Source organism: Suncus etruscus, chromosome X, assembly GCF_024139225.1.
Source record: "Suncus etruscus isolate mSunEtr1 chromosome X, mSunEtr1.pri.cur, whole genome shotgun sequence".
Classification (NCBI taxonomy): Eukaryota; Metazoa; Chordata; class Mammalia; order Eulipotyphla; family Soricidae; genus Suncus; species Suncus etruscus.
Window position 1 is genome coordinate 25,767,461 of NC_064868.1, and position 16,421 is coordinate 25,783,881.

Here is a 16,421-nt window from a genome sequence, read left to right on the forward strand (position 1 = left end):
TTTTCAATATTGCTTTTAAAAATGGATCATGTTGGTGTCATTATAACAAATTTGGTTTTACGATTAAAAGAGGATGAAATTTAGAAATGAGATATAGATCACTAGCTAGAATAATAAGAGGGATAGGAATATGACTAAATAAGGTACACATAATCTATGAGAAAATGTGTTGCATTTAAAAAATAGCACAATATTTATATATGCTACGATTAAAGTTCACACAGTTTTAGTGTATAGACCCCGGAGATCTGAACAGCATATAATAAATAAAATATATTTTATATAATAAATTTATATTATATATTTCTATTTTATATATAATATGTTATATGTATTTATATTTTATATAAATGACACCTCACATATATATCATTGAGTAAAGTGTAGACCTTTAAATATTTTCAGATATTTAACAGATAGATCTAGAATTGGGGGCCAGGTAGAGAGTTCAAATGTCTGGAATGCATATCTCACTTGCTAAGATTCTGCATTTGACTTCTGCATACTATTTCTGCATTTAATTTGTGCATTAGATCCTGTACTAGATTTCTAGACCACCTCCCCTGTACCCCATGTGCCATATTTTCAACCCCGGGTGAACGAGTCTAAAGCAGAGTTGCTGCACGAAATAATCCAGACAAGGCTAAGAACAAAACTCATGTATTGTGGCAAACTTCTAAATTTTCTACCTCGTATTGAGCATTGAGAGCAAGCTGCCTGCCAGAACTGTTTTTATTGAGTACAGAGACCACCCCCTAGGTGGGGGATTAAGGACGGAGTTAAATAAGGACAGATAGCTCAGGCTATCCTCAGCCTGTCCCACTCAAGTTTACATAAAAGACAATCTTTGTTTTGGTGAAACCAAGTTATAAACAGATGCAAAGAAACGAAGGGTGATACTTGTTTTGTGTGATATAAGGCATAACTTAACAGCCCCCTCCAGAAATGCCAGGTGTAGATCTAAAGGCCTCAGAACAATACCTTATGCCCCCTGCTCCCCAGTACCCAGGGTCAGTCAGAGCATTAATCATCAGGCCTGGGTGGCTGAAGTGATTCCTGAGTACAATGAGCATTGTTTGGGAACTCAAAAAACAAACAAATAAACAAACAAAACTGGAAACACATGGGTAAAGAAACAAAAACAGTATTGTTTTTAGAGGCACACTCTAAAGAAACAGAATATTAAAATGAGAAAACAAAGCATTTGTCGCAGTATGGAAGCTTACCCAGGTGAACTCAACCATCCCCTATTCTGCCAACTCTTACACTAAAATTTTGCAGACTTAGATGGAGGATCCACTTTTTGTTTCATTTCTCTTGCCTTTTTTCATTGCCATCTTGAATGTAAACCTCTGCTATCTATGTATGTGCTTTTTAATTATTATTCTAGAAAGTTAATCTTGGTTTATTTAAAGCTTTTGATAATTACATCCTGGCAGTCTTGTTGTAGGTGTTGTTATTGCTGCTTTTGTTATTGTTTACTTGCCTTTAACAAATTTGTGCCAGACACTGTGATAATCATTAAGGAGAGAAAAAAAAGGAAAGGATGTTAATCTTACTTCTCTGGCGTCTTATATTTTAGGTAATATGCTTTAAATCACTATTATTTTCTGTAGAAATTAGAGTGATATAAGAGAAAAATATTAGATGCCAGCGTTTTTAGTTTCTTACTTTGTTTCCATTTTCGAAAGTGATAAAACTGGGAAATCTGATGTAGCTTTTCCAAATCATAGTACTGATTAGCATGTAAATATATACTTTATTGGTGAACAAAGGAATATCTGGGTGCCAAAAATTTAGATTTGGTAGATTACCTAACTATAGACTAAAGAAGTATATGTTATCATTTAAGTGGAAGAGTAAAATTCTACAGAGAGAGGCCCTTCCTCTCTCAGCACATACAACACATCATCATGGCTGGTTCTGGGCTACACAACAAAGAGCAGGTTTTCTCTGCTGGGCCTTACAAGGAGGAAGTAATGGAAACTCAGGCATGAGTACATAGTTATGATCTTGGGCATGAAATGATACAACTGTCATTTCATTCACATGTTGAATATGTAGCTGTTGAAAAGTTGTTTCTTCCAATCCTGATTTATAAAATACTGTGAGGAGAACTTTGAGAAAACCCTTTCAGAGTTATGTTTGTGTGTATGTGACATTTGATATGTTCAAATGAACATATCTCAGCCACAGTTAAATTGGCAACAGTGACCAGGCAAGGAGACTCAGCCTGGTGGGAGAATCTACAGATCTTTGTGGCATACCTATAAATGATCAGACAGACATCTTAGGTTTCTAAGAAAGAAGCTACCTATTTGCTTTACTATCAAAGCATTTTGAAATAACTGAGCATGGGAACTAAAGTATGGGGCAGTTGGCTGTATTGTATTACACTGGAAGGACATTTTGCATGATCCAGTCAGCTAAACAAAAGTTATCTATTCTTGCAAATCCATTCATTGTATTAGACAGAATCACAGACTGTTCTTTCTCAGTCCAGTCAGAGTAATTGTACATTATGAATTACTTTGAGTACAGAGGTTGAACTTATCCACAAGCAAAGGTAATTCCCAAATTATATTATAGTAGCTTTATTATGAACTTCATCTATAAGCCTTTTCACATGATAGTTAGAAACTTCCCTAGAGCATGATTTCTGCATGTTGGCAATCTGGAAATAAATAATTTATTATCAGGAGACAGGTGTACTGTAGGATGCTTATTGACATTTTTTTATTTGGGGGAAGGGTTTAAATAATACCGGGTGGTTCTCATTCCTAACTCTGTGCCTTAGAGGTCACTTGTGATGATGTTTAGGGGACCACATACAGTTTTGGAAATAAAACTGAAACATGTTCATGCAAAACAAGATCCTTGACCCCTATACCATCCCTCTGTCCCTAGGATATTTAAAAATATTGTAACTTTACCTACTGATTGCTAATAGTAACTCACCATTTTTTACAACCAAAATCTCTCCAGACATTCACAAATATCACCTGGTGGGATCCTCTATTCTGTTTTACTGGGGAAGGGGAATGTTGAACCTTACCCAATAATGCTTAGGGTTTACTGCTGGTTCTGAGCTCTGTGGTCACTTTGAATATGTTCAGGGGACTATATACAGTGCCAGTACAGATCAAGTGCCAATACAGATCAAGCCAATGTTTGAGTTTGCAAGGAAAGTATCCTACCTGCTGAACTATGTTTCCAGTCACGGATCCTCTGTTCTAGAAATCATCGGTAAACATATACAAGCAACCATGTTTCGTTTTTTCATTGAATAAAGTCACAGTTGAAATGATTTAGTATGTTTTGAAATATTAGTATTTTCAACATTTTAATAATATACTAATTCTTTGTTCAAATATAGCAAAAATTAAGAATTCCATGTATACCAAGTTTACCCATGTTTCTTTGTCTAAGAAGATAAGAGTAAAAATAGTAGAATCCTGCTAACAGTAATAGCAACAAATAAAGAAATGTGCATGGGGCGGGGTGACAACTCAATGGGCTGAACTTTTGCATGTAGGATTCCTGGATTGTAAGATTCAAGGTACCACATGGCCTCTTGATCATTGCTGAGAGTAACCCCAAGAACAGTGGTGGAAATAGTCCCTGAGCAACTCTAGATGTGGCATGAAAACCAAATAATATAATAATAATATAAATAAAATCATAATATAAATAGTTATAATATAAATAGCCATCATTTTAAATGATAAAGAGGCTCATCGAATGATACACATACTCTTTCCCTTCTAAAGAAGTCTTGAACATATGTTGTTGCTCTGTTTCCCCTCATTTTATTTTCATGTCTCTGTGCTTCAGAAATTACTCCAGGCAGGTTCAGGGGACCATATGGAATGTCAGGGATTGAACCTATGTAGGCCCTATGCAAAGGTCACTGTGTTAACCCACTGTGTTATTGCTCCCTGTATATTTTTAACATAAATTTCTTCAAGTAAAACTACTTCATTAAAGAAAAATAATGTGGAAGGACAGAAACCATTTAACATTTACTAATTTAATTTCAATGTGACTTTTAAAGCCACCTAAACTCTCAGGAATTTTGGAATTTAAGCCAATGCTTATTAGTCATCTTAAACAGTTCTATTTTTTCTGCTTCCTTTAATTTCCCATATACATAAAGTCATTCTTATTGGCAAATAAAAGGCTTTTGGTAGCAAATATCTCTTGCCAGGGAGTGAATGTTTTTTCTATAATTTAAGCAGCCTTCAGTTTGGTGTGATCATTTTCTAAAAGTATAAATATGTCATATTTCACCCAAAGTAATCCCAATCCTTAATAAAATACATTTAATAAAAGGGTTAACTTTTATTTGGCAATATTAAGCTGTCTCATTGGATGTTTCACTAAAATATTTTCCAAAAGCATTACTCTATGGTTAAAAATTTTAATACTTAATCGATATAATAATATCTAAATGATAGTATTGACAATTAATATGGATCTAACATAATCCTATTCATATTTCAAAAAATTCATGTATCATTATATAAGATATATTTGATAATAATGATATTATTATACATTCTTGTTAATGTAACTAATATATCAAATATTATTCCTGACAATAGACAACTATGATTTTTAAATAATTTAAATATTCTGATAAAATATATATAAAATAAAATTCATTATCTTAACCATCTGTCAGCATGCTATTTATCAGTAGTCAGTGTATTTACATCACTGGGAAAATTCTCTCTGAACCTCATCTCACAAAATTTTAACTCTATGCCACTTAAATTGTAACCCTATATACCCTTTTATCTACCTCTCCCTTTGACAACTACAACTGTGTTTTCTGTCTCTAGAAAACTACTCTATATAATTTATGTGAGAAGAATCATATTTATGTTGTGCATATTTTTGGACTGGCTTAGTATAATGTCCTCAAGAATTATATATATTGCAGCACGTCTCAGAACTTCTTAGTGTTTAGAAAATGAGGGATACTCCATATTGCATATTTGCTTTATCCATTTATCCATGGATGGGCATCTTCAATTATGTTCGTTCCCCTTTTGTCTACTGTGAACAATATTAGTTTATATGTATGAATGTACTTCTCTTTGATAATCTATTTTCAATTACCTTGGATAGTATATACCCAAACTATCCTGAATACACTTATTTTCATCTTTTCTTTATTTAGTTAGGGTACATACTCAGAAGTAATATTGCTGAACCACACAAAACATTTTTTTGAGAAATCCACCTACTGTTTTTTATAGTAGATGCCAGCATTTTATGTTACCATCAAAGGTATATAAGGATTCTGATTTCTCCACATCCTTGATAGTAACTATTCTATTCTTTTAATGGTAGCTGTTCATTCCAACAGCTAGGGAGTAGTATCTCTTTGTGAATTTTATTTGCATTTCTCCTCCGATGAGTGATGTTGAGCATATTTTTATGTGCTTTATGTACCAATTTTATATCTCTTTGAAGAAATTTTCTTTCAACACTGAGTTACTTGTGCTTTTATTGATGATTCTGGTGGTAGGGAATAAAACCCAATGGAGCCCTAGAATCTGGGTGAGAGGACTACTGGAAATATTCAGCCTAGCAGTGATGGCCTGATGGTTCAGTGGTAAGGTCTAGCACTGTCATGCTTAATTGCTGGCAGTGCTTGGGGTCAACAGAGCTGCACTGCCATGCTTAAGGGGGCTATATGTTACGAAGAGTGAACTCAGAGCCTCACACATAACAAGCATATTCCTGGCACCATACTTGTATTTTTGTGATTGAGATGCAGGTTTATATTTATTCTATATATAAACCCCAATCAGTCATATATATGATTTACAAATATCTTATCTTCTGTGAGTTGCCTTCTCTCTGTACTGATTATGTTATTTCATGTACAGAAGTTTTAAACTTTGATGTAGTACAATTTATCTATTTTCAGTTTCTATCTTATTAATTTTTATTTTAACACCGTGATACCAAGTTGTTCATAATAATCATTTCAGGTATTGAATTTTTCAAACACCAATCCCACCACCAGTGTGAATGTCCCTTCATCAGTGTTCTCAATTTCCTATCCTCCACTGCCCTAACCTGCCCCCTTGCAGGCATAAACAAATTGGCTTCAAGTTACTTGTTACAGTACAAAGGCAAATGGAATTATCAAAACTTAAATAAAGACGAGTCAATCTTAGGTACTTGTTATCTCTATAGTGATACTAAAGTTACTGTCTTAGTAGATACTGGGATGTGGTTAGAGTTAGTAAAGCCTTCTGTGTTACTGTTTAGGCTCACTGAGCTTGGTAGATTTCTTTCTTTCTTTCTTTCTTTCTTTCTTTCTTTCTTTCTTTCTTTCTTTCTTTCTTTCTTTCTTTCTTTCTTTCTTTCTTTCTTTCTTTCTTTCTTTCTTTCTTTCTTTCTTTCTTTCTTTCTTTCTTTCTTTCTTTCTTTCTTTCTTTCTTTCTTTCTTTCTTTCTTTCTTTCTTTCTTTCTTTCTTTCTTTCTTTCTTTCTTTCTTTCTTTCTTCTTTCTTTCTTTTTCTTCTTTCTTTCTTCTTTCTTTCTTTCTCTCTCTCTCTCTCTCTCTTTCTTTCTTTCTTTCTTTCTTTCTTTCTTTCTTTCTTTCTTTCTTTCTTTCTTTCTTTCTTTCTTTCTCTTCCTTCCTTCCTTCCTTCCTTCCTTCCTTCCTTCCTTCCTTCCTTCCTTCCTTCCTTCCTTCCTTCCTTCCTTCCTTCCTTCTTGGTTAGAGTTAGTAAAGCCTTCTGTGTTACTGTTTAGGCTCACTGAGTTTGGTAGATTTCTTCTTTCTTTCTTTCTTTCTTTCTTTCTTTCTTTCTTTCTTTCTTTCTTTCTTTCTTTCTTTCTTTCTTTCTTTCTTTCTTTCTTTCTTTCTTTCTTTCTTTCTTTCTTTCTCTCTCTCTCTCTCTCTCTCTCTTTCTTTCTTTCTTTCTTTCTTTCTTTCTTTCTTTCTTTCTTTCTTTCTTTCTTTCTTTCTTTCTTTCTTTCTTTCTTTCTTTCTGATTTTTGGGCCACACCTCGTGATGCTCAGTGGTTACTCCTGGCTATGCACTCAGAAATTGCTCCTGGCTTGGGGACCATATGGGATGCCTAGGATTGAACCAAGATCCGTTTGGGTCAGCCCCATGCAAAGCAAGCAACCTACCACTGCACTACTGCTCAGGCTCCAGCTTGATACATTTTGATGTAACTTTCCCATCCTTTTTTTTAATCATATATGACTATAAAATGACATTACTATCTAATTTTAAGGTTTTGCTTAACCACTTTCAGTCACATGGAGCAAGATCTATAGATATGAAACAAATATTGTGGCTTGGCAGTTTGATAAAGTTAAGCTGTAGAGCTGGGCTTTTTCTGTCAGAGGTGTTGGGTGTGCTGGTGGCTGCTGTGGCTTCAGGCAAAAAGGGGAATCTGACCCTTCCCATTCTGAGAATGCACCAGAGTATCAGCCCATCAGACTACCTAGGAAGAGTTGGCTGTCATTATTTTCTTTTGAATTTTGCAGACTCAGATATTTTATACCCAAATCTATGTTCAATGACTTGTATCATTGATCTTCAAGCTATGTCATAAAAAAAGAAATCAACCAAGAAGGATGCACTAGTCCCATATACTAACATGGGACTATTCAGCTCTTAATGTTCTTAATAATTAATGCATTTATTTATTCAACAAATATTTACTTAGTACTTAGAGTGTTTCAGGTATGTGATGAAAATGAGCTCAATAGTAAGACATAAATGGGAATATTTTCTGAAGACTTATGTTTACTTCTGAGGAATGGTGAAATGAAATGATTTGATGGAAAGACAAAGTAAGTCTGGAACTAAAGTACGTACTGAGCCTCAAGGACTAGTTGTTAATTTAGCAAAATTAAGATATGCAAAAATGGGTGCTGAGAGGAGATGATATGCATAGTACCCCTTCATTAGCAGTGCAAACCACAGTGCCAAAAAAGAAGAGAGTGAAAGTAAGAAAGGGAAGCTGGGGTCAATGGTGGTGAGAAATTTGCACTGGTGAAGGGTGGTGTAGATTCTAAGACTGAACCATGTATAGTCTTGTTACCGAAGTGCTTAAATAAAGTGATTATATATAAAATATATAATATAAGATGTCTTTCTTCATTTTGCTTACATACAAGGCTATTGAGATATTGGGGTGGACTCCTTGGCTTCATTTGAATGCAAAACATTATTTCTAAGTTGGTGAGTTTTTAAAATCAGGTCAAGGGTTTGCAATATGGTATATCAGTGAAAATGTTCTCACTCCAAAAAGTTCTGATGTTGACAAAGATCCATAACATTTTCTGGTACTTACAAATATCCTATTTATCAATTGAATTGCACTGAACTGAGTTGTTGATGAAAAATTCTGGTCTAAGGGCTGGAGCAACAGTGCAGCAGATAGGGTACTTGCCTTGCATGTGGTCAACCCAGGTTCAATCCTCAGATTCCCATATGGTGTCTCAAACACCACCAGATTTCTGAGTTCAGAGCCCAGAGTATCCCCTGAGGTTCATTATGTGTGGCTCAATACACAAAACAAAACAAAATTCTAATTTACATAGGGAAAATGTATATGTATACAATTTTCTTAATCATATTTAAATATGTATTTCAGCATATATTCATCTTTCCTCCAAGTAGTACATTTATGTAAAAGTTGTTATTCACTTCTTATACAAATCACTTGATTTTACTTCTGAGTGTTTTCTATAAGGGTGCTAGGTGATAGGGACATATCTATGAACAAAATATAATACTTCACTATAGTTGTAGCTTCCCTCTTTTCCTTCCCTTCCTTTTGGTGTTATTGAGATGAGGGAGGGTTTTGTGCACACTGATACAGTGCTGGGTTGAGACCCATATTCCTATTAGCTGTGGACATTCTGGTAATGATTACTGAGGAATCACATTTCCTAGCATTGGTGTTCAAATATCCTTTTTAGTTGTGCTGCTCATCAGTGAATGCATCCTTTTCCACTATGGAGCTAACACACACCTGGTTGCTGTGTGGATAAAACTTGCTTGCTGCACTAGGAATCACAGACAACAGAGCAGCCAGGATCAAACAGCAGGGCCCGAGGGACCTCACAGTACGTGTGGCAGCACCAGGAATTGAACTCATTCATGACCTTACATTTGCCAGGCAAGACTCTATGCAACTGAGAAATCATTGAGACTCCTAGATATATGACCCTTGACTTCCTGGGGTTTCCATTCTTAAGAGGAAGATTGATAATAATTAATGAAAATAATTTTTAAAAGGGTGAGTGAAGAGATATTACAACAGGTAAGATCCTTGCCTTGTATCAGCTCACCCAGCATCAATCCACAGAACCCCATATGGTCTCCCAAACCCACCAAGAGTGATACGAGTGCTGAACAATGAATAAACCCTGAACTCCACCAGAAGTGACACTAAAACAATTACTAGCATATGATAATTTTCATGAAATGAATTGTGCTTACTGAAATAAGAAGTCTTCCTACTTTTATTTTGTGTTTTGAGGCTATATTCCATAGTTTGTGGGAGCTACTCCAAGCTCAGTGCTCATGGCTCATATCCAGCAGTGCTGCAGGGACCATATGGTAGGGATGAAAGCCAGCCTTCTGCATGCAAAGCATGTACTTAGTCTGTTGACCTATTGCTAATATATTTTTTCCTAAGAATAATGGACATGAAATTCTATTTTCAATTTGCATTTTACTAGTGTTTAAACAGTATTTTTTAAAATAACTAATGGGTTTAAACATCTTTTCATATGTTTTTTGGCTGAGCTTCTATGCTCTGTATTCTCTCCTATCCTGCAATTTGAACTTAATTTTGTCTATGGCCTTTCTGTATGCTTTTATTTCTTTTAACATCAAAGAACATTTTTGCATCTTATTCAGAGATAAATTACAGCTTAGTTCAATATATCAAATTTTATACATATAAACCCAAATATAAAGTAGACATAAAGTACTCTGTTCTTTAGAATATATACATTTAAGGAAGCACTCAGAGTTATAAAACTTAAAATAAAATTTTCTACATAGAAATATTTTTATAATTTAGATCAATAGATTTTATAATGTGAATGTGGTTTCAATTTATTCATGACAGAGACAATGTATGCAGTATTTTATACAAAAGAAAGCATGGGAGGTTGAAATTTGAGTTGAAGAGATTATTGAGAGATTTTTTCTAAGGAACAGATAATCCATTATTTTCTTTAATTTTTATGCTGTAGCTCTACAACCACTCTCCATGTTTCCATATTTCGATAACTTTTGCTAGGCAACAATCTTGGATAGATGGAAAAAATGAACTGAATTTTAGATCTGAACTGGCATGTGTAGAACAGGGAAAGACAATAAGGTTTTCAACACCATCATCTGGATGATCAGTTTAGGATAGGAAATAGAATTTAAGGTCAGAAATAAAAATTAGAACACTAGACCTAAAGAGCTTCACAAAAGTACAAAGTGTAGTTCTACACACCATGGAATGCTTACACCTTTTTTTCATTATATTTAAAGGAACAGCACAAGTACACATTCACTTTACTATGTTTTGTTTTCCAATATCCAATCCGGGAAATGTATTAGAGAAATTGAATGTGGTATAGCACCTGAAGACCATTCAAGTAAAGAGTTTTTCTAAGCCATTATACATCAAACAATTCATTCCCCTCTTAGTATAGTTTCCTTGAGTTTATAGTACTTTACTAAGTAAAATGAGAAAAGAGGCTAAATTCCATATTTAATTTGCATGCTTACATACACAGGAAGGAAATCCTTCAAAGCTGAATGTCGAGAATAAAATATAAAAAAAAACCTACAAAAAAACCACTAAGAAGAAATTAAGTACAAACCCACCCCAATCACAGTATGTAATGTACAATATACATATCATTGGAGGAAGAAAGGAGTTATAATTTAGACTACTTTCTTTTAGATTTATAGAGTATACACTGTTGGATTTAATTTCATTAAAAAGAAGGTTAGCTAAAATTACAGCTGCCATTTTATAAATCTTTATTTATCAAATCTGATTTTATCTTAGTACCATACATCAAGCTTTAACTTATATACATACATATGCATATATATTGGTCCTGATGCTAATTAAATAATTCCCTCTAGGGGGGTTGTCTTTTGTCTTGTTATTTTGCCCTTTCTCTTCATTTGGTGGTTGTTGCTGCTACAGTGACTACATTGTGGTGCATATTGGTTGCCAGCAGTGCAGGGGGCCCCACATGGTTGGCTGTGGTGCTCATATACTTTGCTGAAGTTTTTACAGGGTTGGGGAAGGCCACACATTCCATTGTGTACACTTAGTTTTGCATTACCATATACCACACACTTCGTGCCATCAGAAACTACAGTCTCACTGAGGTTGCATTTATCTAGTAGTGCAGTGATGCATTTCCATATGCAAACATTAAGCAGGACACATGGGAAACTAAGAAAGCAATCCCACTTACCACTGCATAAAAAATGATCTTGGAATAAACCTAACTGGAGATGAAAGAGCTATACAAAGACCTTACTAAAAACTAAGACCGTACTAAAAGAAATAGAACACACAAGAATAAACATTCAAATGTCAATCTTAGATAAAGCAATATACAGATCAAATTGTATCCTTATCAAAATACTGATGAAATTTACAAAAGCTTCAATGCCCATTTATCCCGAAATGCCATTAGCAGATTACTGATAAAGAAGTTGTGGTATGTATACTCCATGGCATACTACTCTGTCACTTAAAAATATGAAATTGTGCATCTGGAGGCAATAGGAACAAGACCAGCAATTTCCATGACATAGTTCAATCATAGGCTACAAACTGAGGGACAGTTCCAACAACAATCCTTACTGAACAGCTTACAAAGAAAAGACAAGATGAAAAGTGGATAGAAACATCATGGTAGAAGAATATATAGAGTTATATCAGTTAAAGAAAATACCCATAAAATATACAAAAGATATATGTGTTCAATATGTGTTCAATTTGTGTCCTTCTAAATAGTTCTAGGATTTGTTAGATCTACTGTATGTCTTAGGTCAGAGATTAGAACTGTGTGTTACTGAAGTTAAGAAGGGTAAATCTGGGGTACTGATGATTGGGAGGAGCATATGTTCGCGCGGGGGCTAGCACCCCCCGCGCGGTATGCAAAATGTACACTGGTATGAAATTTCCAGTGACAGCCTGAGTATAGCTGAGCAGCTATCTGCCACCCACCATATCAAACTCCACCCCCTTAGCCCCACCCTAGGCCAGTCTCCGGTCAGACCCGGCCTGGGAGTGGGGAAAACCCAGGGTGCCCTGTCAACTCCTTCCAGGAACCCACCTGGAGATCCGGAGGAATGGGGGAGAGGGGGGTCGGGTGACCCAGGTCCGGGCCCCCCTACCCTAGGCCGGGCCATCAGGCCGCTGGCACATGCGGAGGCCTGCCAGCTGCCCACCCGTGCCGGCTAAAAATCCTGCTCCAGGAAGGGAGAGAGACGCTCCCAAGCCTGAAGGACAGGGATTTAAGCTCCACCCTAGGCCAGTCTCCGGTCAGATCCGGCCTGGGAGTGGGGGAAACCCAGGGTGCCCCGTCAACTCCTTCCAGGAACCCACCTTCATGGCATTGATCCTTGTTTGCATAGACACATTAAAATGGGAAAACACCATACATACAGATAAGTTCTTATCTAATAAATCTCAGTACAATGTACCTTATACCCTGAACATTGATATAATGACCTGGCACAGGCCTCAGAAGAATGGGCATGCTACATTCACGCCAGAACCAGGCAAGCTATCTACGAAACATCCAAGGTCTTATATAGCAACAGCTGGAAGCAGTCCTCTACCAGGAAAGACACTACCAAGGGTCTGACATCGACCTCCTAAAAAGAGACTTCCGTTTACACTGAGAAGACTTGACAACAACAATGACCTGCTCTACAGGACATAGTTCTCTCTATTGCCCCTTAAGTGTGAGGTGAAACGAGAGGATGCTCTGCACCATCCTGACTGCAATATGGGACATGCAGACTCCAGGATCTTTAATACAGAAGCATGATACCAACAACAGAGACTATGTGAGGAATGGAGGTGTATTGCCACTACAGACGATGACTTGAATTGGACAAACTAGTTTGCCTGGAGCCTAGAGTCAGTCCTGTGCCAGGAAACTTCAGGGGTAGGGTCTCCTGGTATTTAGACCATAATTTGTCTTTCCATGTCCCTTATGTTTTGGTGGGCCTATGCAAACAAATGCCACTTTAATACCGTTTTTTACTATGTTCCCTTGACTCCAATCCTTAAGAAAAACAACCCACTAAAACTTTTGAGGTTAACTTAAACTAGTAAGCATGTGCATGGAACTAGAGAAATGTACTTTGCCCTCAATGTTTAAGGAGATACATAAGTCTAAAGTCTTTAGATTATATTGTGTGCTGCTAAGAAATAGTATGTACTACAACTGGGGATTTGAGGGACAAAGTAATTGTATTGTACATGGGTTCAGTTTTGTTTTTCTTAATGTTCTTTGGCTGAAAGTTCAAGGCTGGGATATCATCGATGGGACTACCGAGAATTCTGTTTATGGGTGATTGGGCTTCCACTGTAACTTTACCCTGTCCTCTTTCTTTGCATCTTTGTTGTCATAATTAAAATAAAAAATATGAAATTGTGTAATTTGAAAGAAATTGGAAGGATCCCAAGGTGATATTGCTAAGTAAAATGCATAAGGAAATGAAAGACAATTACTGGATGATTTCATTTATATATGGAATATAAATAATGAAAAGGATGAACTGGCAAAAACTAACTCTTAAAATTGACAAGAACTACACTAATTTATTAGAAGAAAATGAATTGGGTAGTACGAATGGTTTTCTTGGTGATGAAATGATTTGCATGGAACTTTGGTAGACGTGGTAAGTTCTAACACAGAAACAAGTTTTCAACTTTACTCCTGAAATAGTGTTATTTCATAATAATGTCTTTTTAAAAAATTAAGGGCCCATCTGAAACTCAAATTATCAAGACTTTTTAAAAATTCCAGGAAAGTGGCCCCGGAGAGATAGCACAGCGGCGTTTGTTTGCCTTGCAAGCAGCCGATCCAGGACCAAAGGTGGTTGGTTTGAATCCTGGTGTCCCATATGGTCCCTCATGCCTGCCAGGAACTATTTCTGAGCAGACAGCCAGGAGTAACCCCTGAGCACCACCGGGTGTGGCCCAAAAACCAAAAAAAAAAAAAATCCAGGAAAGTGCCCACAACTTAGGTTTTTAACAAATACGTATGTAAATATTATGGTGAGGCAAGTTTGCTAAACAATGTATTAGAAGCACCATGGTTATAGGTTAGAATTTTGGACTTCGGACATCATTTAAAACTAAGGGGGCATCCTGGGGCCGGAGCAATAGCACAGCAGTGAGGCATTTGCCTTGCACGTGGCTGACCCAGGACAGAACTGGGTTCCATCCCCAGTGCCCCATATGGTCCCCCAAAGCCAGGAGCGATTTCGAGAACATAGCCATGAGTAATCCCTGAGCATCACCAGGTGTAGCCCCAAAACAAAAATAAATAAATATATTAAATAAAAATAAATAAGGGAGCATCCTACTATCACTTATCATTTAGGAATATAGACATTTTATTACCCATAGTATATGATAATCTTGGGGCCACAGAGATAGTAAAATGGGTAGAGTGTTTTACTTCTATGTGATAAACTGGTCATTTATGTTACACAAATGTGACAATATGGTCCTCAGAGCACTAAGAGTGATTTCTGAGCTCAGAACTAAGAACAAAACCTGACCTCTATCAGGTATGCCCCCCAAAAAAAGAAAACAAAAAAATGCTGATAACTTTTTGAGAGAAGGATTATTTACAATTAAAAAGCAGTGGGATGTCACATTAGGAGTGGGCTTTGGCAATTCTTGCAGATTTCAGATGACAATGTAATACCCTTTAAGAGATGAAGTTTAAAAGAAAGCTTTCATTTTTAAACAATACTGAAAAATTTATGTATACTCTTTTATTTGTGCACCACCAACACCAATTAATAGCTAAAAACAACAGTGCAAGGATAAGCCCAACAATATTTTTCCCGATTCCTTAAAATAAAAGTTGGGTGATTTTCATAGTCACATGTACAGAAATCGTTTTTCAATGCCTAAGATTTAAAATAGGACTAATTTCAGACAAATCTTTGAGACCTAAGCTGGTGAGGAAATAATGTTGAACACCCAGTTGGTAATCATTCCCTGTGTGTGTAATCACATCTGCCAACAGGCAGACTCATCGCAGGCAAAAGGAGCTGAAAACATACACATTATTGAGTTATATGTATTTATATACATATACATATATATAAAATCAACAGTAGCAACAAAAAACAAAATTAAAATTAAGAAGCTAAAAGTATATTACAAATTTATTACAGAAATTTGCAAGTATATACAAATTTAGAGAAAGTAGTATATTCAGGACATAATAAATAACATTATTTTAAGCATAACGATTATGCTACTTTCATTCCTATCAGAAATTACAATAATTTCTTAATGCCATCTAATAACTACACAATATTCGGATGCTCTGATTCTCTCAGGGATGATTTTCATAGTTACTTTGCTTTGTTTTTTCTTTTTAATTAGGTTCCAACCAAGATTAGCTTATCATGTTTGGTTCGCATGTCCCTTTAAATCTCTTTTATTCTATAAGAGCTTCACAATCCCACTTCTTATTTCCCCTTTGCAATTGATTTTCTGGAGAAACTAGGTCATTTGTCCTATAAAACTTCTTACAATTTTTTTGTTCTTTGCTTTCTAGTAGTATCACTTAACTTGTTCCTTAAAGCCATGCATTTTCTCTAAACTAAATTAAATCTAGAGGCTGACGTGATTTAGTTTCAATTTTTTAAAGAAAGAATACTTAATTACATCAGATCAAAAGGCATATGATCTCGTGTACCACTTAGATAGTGATACTGGATGATCTTCATGAGTTTAGGTGAAGCAATGAAAGAAACAGTATGAGAGTGAGAAAGGATTCCAGTCCATTCCTCGTCCTTATAAAAAAGAATCATATAAAAGAGAAGAAAATATTTCTTTAGATGTTTGTGATTCACGATCTTTTCCACCTTGATCACAGGTCTAATAATAATGATGATTTGCATCTGAACACTTTGTCTATATCTGTAGCTCAAAGAAGAACCTGTGCTTGACTTCTGCTTAAGAAATCGTAAAAGGTTCGGTAACTAGGGAAACAGTTCAAATAATGAAACTGCGTGTGTTACATTCACAAGGATCCCAGTTTAATTCATGCCCCTAGCATTACCCAGTGATACATTGGTGTTCCTAAACCTCTGCCAGGAGTGCTCCTATCTCCAAGCTGAATACCTCTGGGTG